Below are 7,923 nucleotides of genomic sequence, written 5' to 3'. Positions count from 1 at the left end.
GGCCCTTTATGATAGGCTAGGAGATAATGTCATGGTTACCAAACCTGGTGTCAGTCTGCCTTAGAACTGTGTGGCACTGACATTGTCATGACTATGCCAAACTTACTATTTGCCTATGTTTTCTGAGTCATCTCTCTTAGGAACATTTGCTTGGTGTTCAGCACTTATAGTGTCTCTGTGTCTACTCATATCCAAAGTGGCTCTAAATTATGATGGTAAACTCATTCAGAGTATATTATGAATCATTGAGAAGGGTTAATATGCATTGCCACTCGTGGTTCTGTACTTTTAAAATAAGATGAAACCAAGTATATAATTTTAAGAGAGGGCCCAGGGCAACAAACACTGTGAGCTTCTATATATTTATATACTTCTATATCCTTACATACTTCTATATATGTATGTACTTCTATATACTTATATACTTCTATACACTTGGCCATTCTGCAGAATGCCAGGCAGATTTTTTTGTTTTTGTTTTTGTCGGTTATGGGGCTTGAGCTCTACGGAGTGAGCCACAGCACCACTTCCAGTTTTCTGGTAGTTTATTGGAGATAAGAGTCTCAGGGCCTCTCCTGTCCAGGCTGGCTTTGAACCATGATCCTTAGATCAAACCTCCTGAATAACTAGGATTACAGACCTGAGCCACTGGTGCCTGGCTTCCAAGCAGGTAATTTAATTAAAAAATAGTTAATAAACCCTGAATTGTTCATCTTCTGGAATTTAGGAATTATATGAGTGTATCTTCTTGTTGCTTTGGAATCTTTTAATATAAAATCATTATAATATTTTGACTCCCAAAGTCAATATTTGACTCATCAAATATTGAATCCTGAATATTATATCACATAATTAAATAGATTGTGCATGAACTTCTGATCTAGCCTATATTTACATTAACTGTAAGTGAATGGAATAATGACTTCATTTTTGGCAGTATATAGCAAAATGCATTTTCTTAAATCAGTGTTCAATAAAGGGGAGTTAGAATTTGAAAATATTGTAATGATAAAGAAAGAATTTCACTGGTCATTCACGTGAGGTATGTTTATAGTGTTTCTTAGTTTGAGGTTGTAAACTTAATTTAACAAAGGAGTATTGAGTGCTCACACAGTAATATATCTTTTAAGTCCAGTACAATACTTAAGTGTACAGATTCTAGACTCCACGTACCTGGTATCAAATCTCAGCTCCACTGCTTGGAACCTCCCTGTCCTAGGAAGTAATTTCAGCTGTCTGAATATCAAGTTCTTATTATATGAAATAAATACAAGAATTTCATTTCTTCAATGGGAAATTGAGAACGTTAATATTTGTGGAAGCACGAGTTTATATTTAGTTCTAAAAAGAGACACTCTATCTACCCTCCTCCCAATCATTATTATTCTATATGTCCCTTTTCCTTTCTGGTATTATACTAATTTCACCATGATTGTGTGAAGCTTATCAAGAATCTGTCTCTGTCTGTCTCTCTGTCTCTCCCTCTCTGTCTCTCTGTATGTGTGTGTGTATGCTAATTGCAGGGTTGAATTGTAGGGCCTGATCAATGCCCCTAAGCTTATTTTGCCCAAGGCCAAAATGCTCTTTGAACTCAGAGGCATTGACTTCTTCAGCCAGTGATACAGTATTTGAGCCAGCCTACATCAGCCTACTTCAGCCTACATCTTTAAGGGTTTAAAGTTAGACTCTCTTGACTTTTTCTGTCTAAACTGACTTCAAATTATAATCCACAGGATCTCAGTCTCCTGAGGAACTAGGATTATAGGATTGAGCCAGTGCTGATTGGCTGAATGCTATTTTTATTTTTATTTTTTCAGTCGGTTGTGGGGCTTGAAGTCTGGGTCTGGGTGATGTCCCTCAGCTCTTCAGCTCAAGGTGAGCACTCTACCACCTGAACCATAGCACCACTTCTGATTTCTGGTGGTTAATTGGTGATATGAGTCTCTCATAGGAGGTGGGGGAGGGAGGGGCGGTGAGGATTGGAAGGTGGATCAGTGGTAGAGTGCTTGCCTTGTATGCATGAGGCCCTAGGTTTGATTCCTTTGTAAAACATAAGCAGAAAAAGCTGGAAGTGGCACTGTGGCTCAAGTGGTAGAGTGCTAGCCTTGAACTGAAGAGCCAAGGGACAGCGGCCAGGCCAGAGTTCAGGCCCCATGAGAGACCAAAAAGAAAAAAAGAGTCTCATGGACTTTCCTGCCTGGGCTGGCTTTGAAATGCGATCCTCAGATCTCAGCCTCCTGACTAGCTAGGATTACAGGTGTGAGCTACCAGTGCCTGGCTTCCCCGCCCCCCCCCCCCCATGTGCAGCCCCGCCCCCATTTTATGATGCTATAGTTTGACTTGGTCATGTACTCTGCCACTTGACCATGGCCCTGACCCTCCTTTTTTGCTGTGATGGTTTTTCACATGGGTTTTCAAATTTTTGCTCAGTGTTGGCCCTGGGATTCAATCCTCCTACTTCTGCCTCTAAGTAGTTGTGATTACAGGTATGAGCCACCACACCTTGGCTATGGCTTCTTAAATCAACAAGCAACATTATGTATGCAAAAATATGGACAAGTGGGCTGGGAAGGTGGCTCAGTGGTAGAGCGCTTGCTTTGCATGCCTGAGGCCCTGGGTTCGATTCCTCAGCACCACATAAGCAAAAAAAAAAAGAAAAAAAAGAAAAAAAATATGGACAAGCATATTACAGATTCAGATTCACAATAAACTCAGAAAATGGTTTAAAGGCTTTGATTTTATATTACATTGGGCATCTGTGATCTCTTAAAGTTGAGAGAGTGTTCCAAATTAAAATCGACACATTTAGCTGGATGCCAGTGGCCTGTAATCCTAGCTGCTCAGGAAGCTGAGATACAAGTGTCAAGTTTCAAAATCAGCCCAGGGAAGGAAAATCCATGAGACTCAGAAGAATCTCCAATAAACTATTACTCAGAAAAAGCTGGAAGTGGTACTGTAGCTCAAGGGGTAGAGTGCTAGGCTTGAGCAAAAACAAAGCTCAGCAACAGTGCCCAGGCCCAGAATTCAAGCCCCAGGACTGGCAAAAAAACAAACACCAGCTGGGCACTGGTGGCTCATGCCTGTAATCCTAGCAACTCAGGGGGCTGAGATCTGAGGATTGCGGTTCAAAGCCAGCCTGGGCAGCAGACTTTGCTAGTCTGTGAGACTCATCTCTAATAAATTACCAGAAAACTGGAAGTGATGCTGTGGCTCAAGTGGTACAGCACTAGCCTTGAGCTGAAGAGCTGAAGAGCTGAGGGACAGCACCCAGGCCCAGAGTTCAAGCCCCACAACCGACAAAAAAACCAACCAAACAAAAAGAAACCAATAAATTTAAAAGTTGAAATAGACCTCAGAAGGCACGATTACAGACTTCTGCCCTGTACAAGAGAATTTTTCATGGAAAAGTCCATGGAATACTTCTACATGATACTTTGTATAACCTCAGTGTCAGGCAAGCCAGGTGCACACAAAGGGACCTTTTTCCTTAATCAATGCCTCCTCTGTACTGACACTGAGTTTAAGCATTGCTTGTGACAGCTTCCAAACATTGAATCTTTATTCTGAAAATGGTAGAGGCATATTTAAGTCAACACGGCTTCATACAAAATTTATTCCAAAATTACATATAAGTGGCACCTAGTAAATAGGTAAGAGTATGATTAGTTTGGGTGAATAATCTTATGATTATCACTTGAGTCAAGGAATAGAACATTATTGGCTGGGTGTTGATAAGTCATGTCTGTAATCCTAGCTAGTCAGGAGGCTGAGTTCTGGGGATCACAGTTCCAAGACAGCCCAGGAAGGAAAGTCCATGAGATTCTTATTTCCAATTGAACAACAAAAAGCCACAAGTGCAGCTGTGGCTCAAGTGGTAGAGTAATAGCCTTGAGCAAAAAAGCTCAGGCACGGTGCCCAGACCCTGAGTTTAAGCCCTAGTACTGGCAAAAAACAAACAAAACAAAACAAACTAAAACCATTGTTACTCACTACAGAAACTTTTCTTTGTGCCATGTTCTAATTATACCTCCTCCCTGCTGCTGTTGAAATGTCCAGATGTTTTCCAGTAATCACCCCTTTGCATTTTACAAAGTTAACTGCTTATATGCACATTTACCAGTATTGTGCAGTTTGACTTATTAAAGGTCAGTTATATCTTTTAAGTTTCTTTTTTCAGTTCATTATCAAATATACTGTTAGGTTTTTCTTTCCTGACCAAGCACACAATGACCTGTTCCTAATGCTATCCAGTTTTCAACTGCTGGACTTTCTTGGTGTTTTGTCCCCTGATGTACCTTGGGTTATGTAGAACCTCAAATTCCTGAGCTCAAGGGGAGCACAGAGTTCTGGGTGTTCATCTCGACTGAGATAGCTGTGAACTCCAGAGGTCTGCATGCGCTTTCTAAGACATGAGGTTGTTTTCAGCAGCTGGAAAACCTGAGTGTCTGTGTATAAACTCTGGATCACTGAAGGCTGAGGTGATCTTGTCAGAATTGCTACTGAGGTAAGAATTCATGGTGTCCACTTAAATACAAGATTTTTCTATTTGTTGCTCCTTCCTATTCTCCATGTTGTTTTAACCCTTAAGTCTCATATGTTGGTCATTAGTTTGACTTCAACTGAAAAGTAAATGTGATATTCAAAAGGAGACATTAAAATAATAAAAAAAAGTAACTTTGAACTTGGGCTGAAGACATAGTAAGAAGAGGTAAATCTACATTTTAACTGAAACCTTTTCTAGATTTTTCATAATATAGAAATAGTTCAGTTGCCAGTAATAGAGTATTGTTTTGCATTTCCTTACTTCAGTGAATTTGAAGATGAAGGGGCTAAGTATATTTGAACATAATTTATCATCAATGATATGAAGAGAAAACTGAGAACATAAAAACTATCTGAATATTAAGAACATATTTAATGGACAATTCATTGATGATTAAGCAAGGAGTATCATGTGGCAGTGATACAAAGTCCAAAAAGAAAAAGAGAATATCCAAAGGGGTAAGACCATAGACACTGGGTTCAGTGTACCTGTGGATTTATTATCACAGATGGCTGCCATTTTCTGATGATGTGAACTTGAGAGTGAATCAACTTTTATAAGTCTCAGTTTCCTCACTGATAAAATAGTTAACCTAAAAGCACTTTCTTTGTAGGATGGTTGTATGGAGGACTAAGTGACAATCTTAATATACAATATTCAGCGTATGTTTGATATATGGAAAATCGAAAAAAATCAAGACACTAGCTGTTATTGAATAGGAATGTTCTCTACTGAGATGGCTTCAGTATTAGTTTTATTCTTAGCACACATACCTTTCACATTTTTGTTCTCATAGGAGACTTGCCCTGTCTAGAATGTGTTTTTCTCTGTTGTCCTGTGCTGTCTGAGATAGCAGAAAACACTTACCAGAAGACAGAAAGATTAGAACCCATTGTTTGTCCATGAGGGGAGTATTCACAGTTGTCCTCCTTGTATGTAGTCCAAATGCACCCGTTTCCCATTAGGATGGAGGATTCTTTCCTTCAGAAAAGGAACTGGTGAGGCAAGTTATTAGAGCCCTGAAAAAATAGATTAGCCACCACCAGTTTATACTGACATCATGATTCTCTTCAGTTGAATTAAACTTTAGAAGAAGTTTCTATCTAATGTGGGTGTTGGAGGAAAACTAGATCTAGGACTCATGGAGAAGTTGAATTAGTTTGGCTAAATGAGTTTCTAGTTTGATATTTGAAATCTTTTTATATTCTATTTATTCGTATTTGTAGACTTTTGCCAGATTAAACAAGGAGGGCCCTGAGCTTGAGATGGACTATAAGAATCATTAACAGGTATTAGGGAAGTATTTATTACAATTGTAAAGGCTACTTTGTTGTTGTGGTTTGGACCCTGGGGGATTGTTATCTCGCAGAGGTGATTAAGGGAATGTGTGATTATAGTCACAGGCTTAGCCAAATAGGAATTTTATAAAAACTTCCCTTAAGGCACTGGATTTCATCATCATTTCCCTTTTCTTTTTGGATTTCTTCAGACAAAATTAATTTCAAAGAAAGATTTATGTAAATATGAATTGAAAAATGTAATTATAATATAGACCTTGCCTATAAAAATGATCATATTTAATACAAATTTGTTCCATGGGTAAAATATTAGAAAGTTTGTGGTTTTTTAAAAACCAATTTCTGGAATCATTATAATTGTTCATGAATGACACCGTCTTTGTTTTATTTTCAAACAATTAAAAATTAGAGATGAACTCTCTTGAGTTCCCCCTCAGTTTAAAGACTTACCAATAGGTTATGGCTATTATTGTGCCCCTTCATTCTTCTCTTCCTCCTGCTTGATTCTCAGGGCAATCATGATTTTTAGTTTGTCTTCCATTATACACCTGCTTTAGGAAATGAAATACATCCCAACACACATATATTTATAAAAAATATCCAAGGGGGGAGGGGGGAGGCGGGGAAGGGAGGTGAAGGGTAAACAAAGGAGGAGGCTGCAATGCTTGGTAAGAAATGTATGCATTATCCTGCCCATGTAATTGTAGCCCCTCTGTACAGTATGTTCTCAAATAAAATAAAATAAAATTAAAAAAAAATATCCAAATAACTTGTATTTTAAAGTGTATCTGTTTTTGAACTTATACAAAGGGTATCACCTTTTATTTATTTTGGGGGTCCTTTCTGTGTGTATTGTTCCTTTTTAGCTCTGAGACTGGGACTCGAACTTGGTACTTGCTTTCCTGTATTGGCTAGTATTCTACAAACTGAGCCATACCTCCAACACTTATTTATTTATTTATTTTTTTCCCCTTCCCCTCCCCAAATTATACCAACATCAAATACAGTGAAAACAGGGGTTATACCGTGGCTTCCAACACTTTCATACATTTTTTTTGAAGACTTAGTCAATGTATTTGTGTAGTTATATATATATATATATATATATATATATATATATACACACATATATATTTTGTCGTCATGGGGCTTGAACTCTGGGCTTGGGTGCTGCTGTCCTTGCACTCTTCAGCTCAAGGCAAGCGCTCTACCGCTTGAGCCACAACGCCACCTCTGGTTTTCTAGTGGTTTATTGGAGATAAGAGTCTCACGGACTTTCCTGCCTGGGCTAGCTTTGAACCTCAATTTTCAGATCTCAGCCTCCTGAGTAGCTAGGATTACAGGCGCCCAACTGATCTCTGTATATATTGTTTTGACCAAAATATTTTTTTATTGTGAAAATACTGTACAGAGAGGTTACAATTACATGAGCAAGATGATGAGTACATTTCTTATCAAGCATTGTAGCCTCCTCCTTTATTTCCCCTTCCCATCCCATCCTCCCCCCTCCCTGCTCCCCCACCCAACCCTCCTCCCCCCTCTGCCAAAGTTGTAAAGTTCATTTTCGACATAATGACTTGTATGTCTCATTGTTGCAATGGGTCCACCTGTATCCCTATTTAAACAATTTGTTTTTCCCTTCCCCTCCACAAATTATACCAACATCAAATACAGTGAAAGCAGGGTTTATATCATGGGGGAGCGACATACAAAGCAACAAAGAAATCATCTTATAAATGTGTTAGATCTATATATTTTTGAGTGAACACATTACCCTTACCTATCCACTTATTGATAGGCTTTATGCAAATTATCATTGGGCTCATGTGAAGAGCACTGTGACAACAATGTGTATGTCTCTTGGGACACATTAATAGTAAACTTAAGTCGATTTCTTCCAAAGTGTTGTTTTTATTTTTATCAGTTTGTCCTACTCTTGTTAAATAGATATACTCCCACTGGGATTTACATTTTCTCCAATATGTGTCTTTTAAATTATTGTAGGTAAATGAATGATTGCCAAGTAAAATGTTACATATACTATCTGATTGTGGCCTAGTCCTTCATTTTCCTGATATCCAG

This window comes from Dipodomys merriami, unplaced genomic scaffold (assembly GCF_024711535.1).
Source record: "Dipodomys merriami isolate MVZ:Mamm:240054 unplaced genomic scaffold, mDipMer1.0.p SCAF_16, whole genome shotgun sequence".
NCBI classification, from domain to species: domain Eukaryota; kingdom Metazoa; phylum Chordata; class Mammalia; order Rodentia; family Heteromyidae; genus Dipodomys; species Dipodomys merriami.
Note: the sequence above shows the minus strand (reverse complement) of the source record.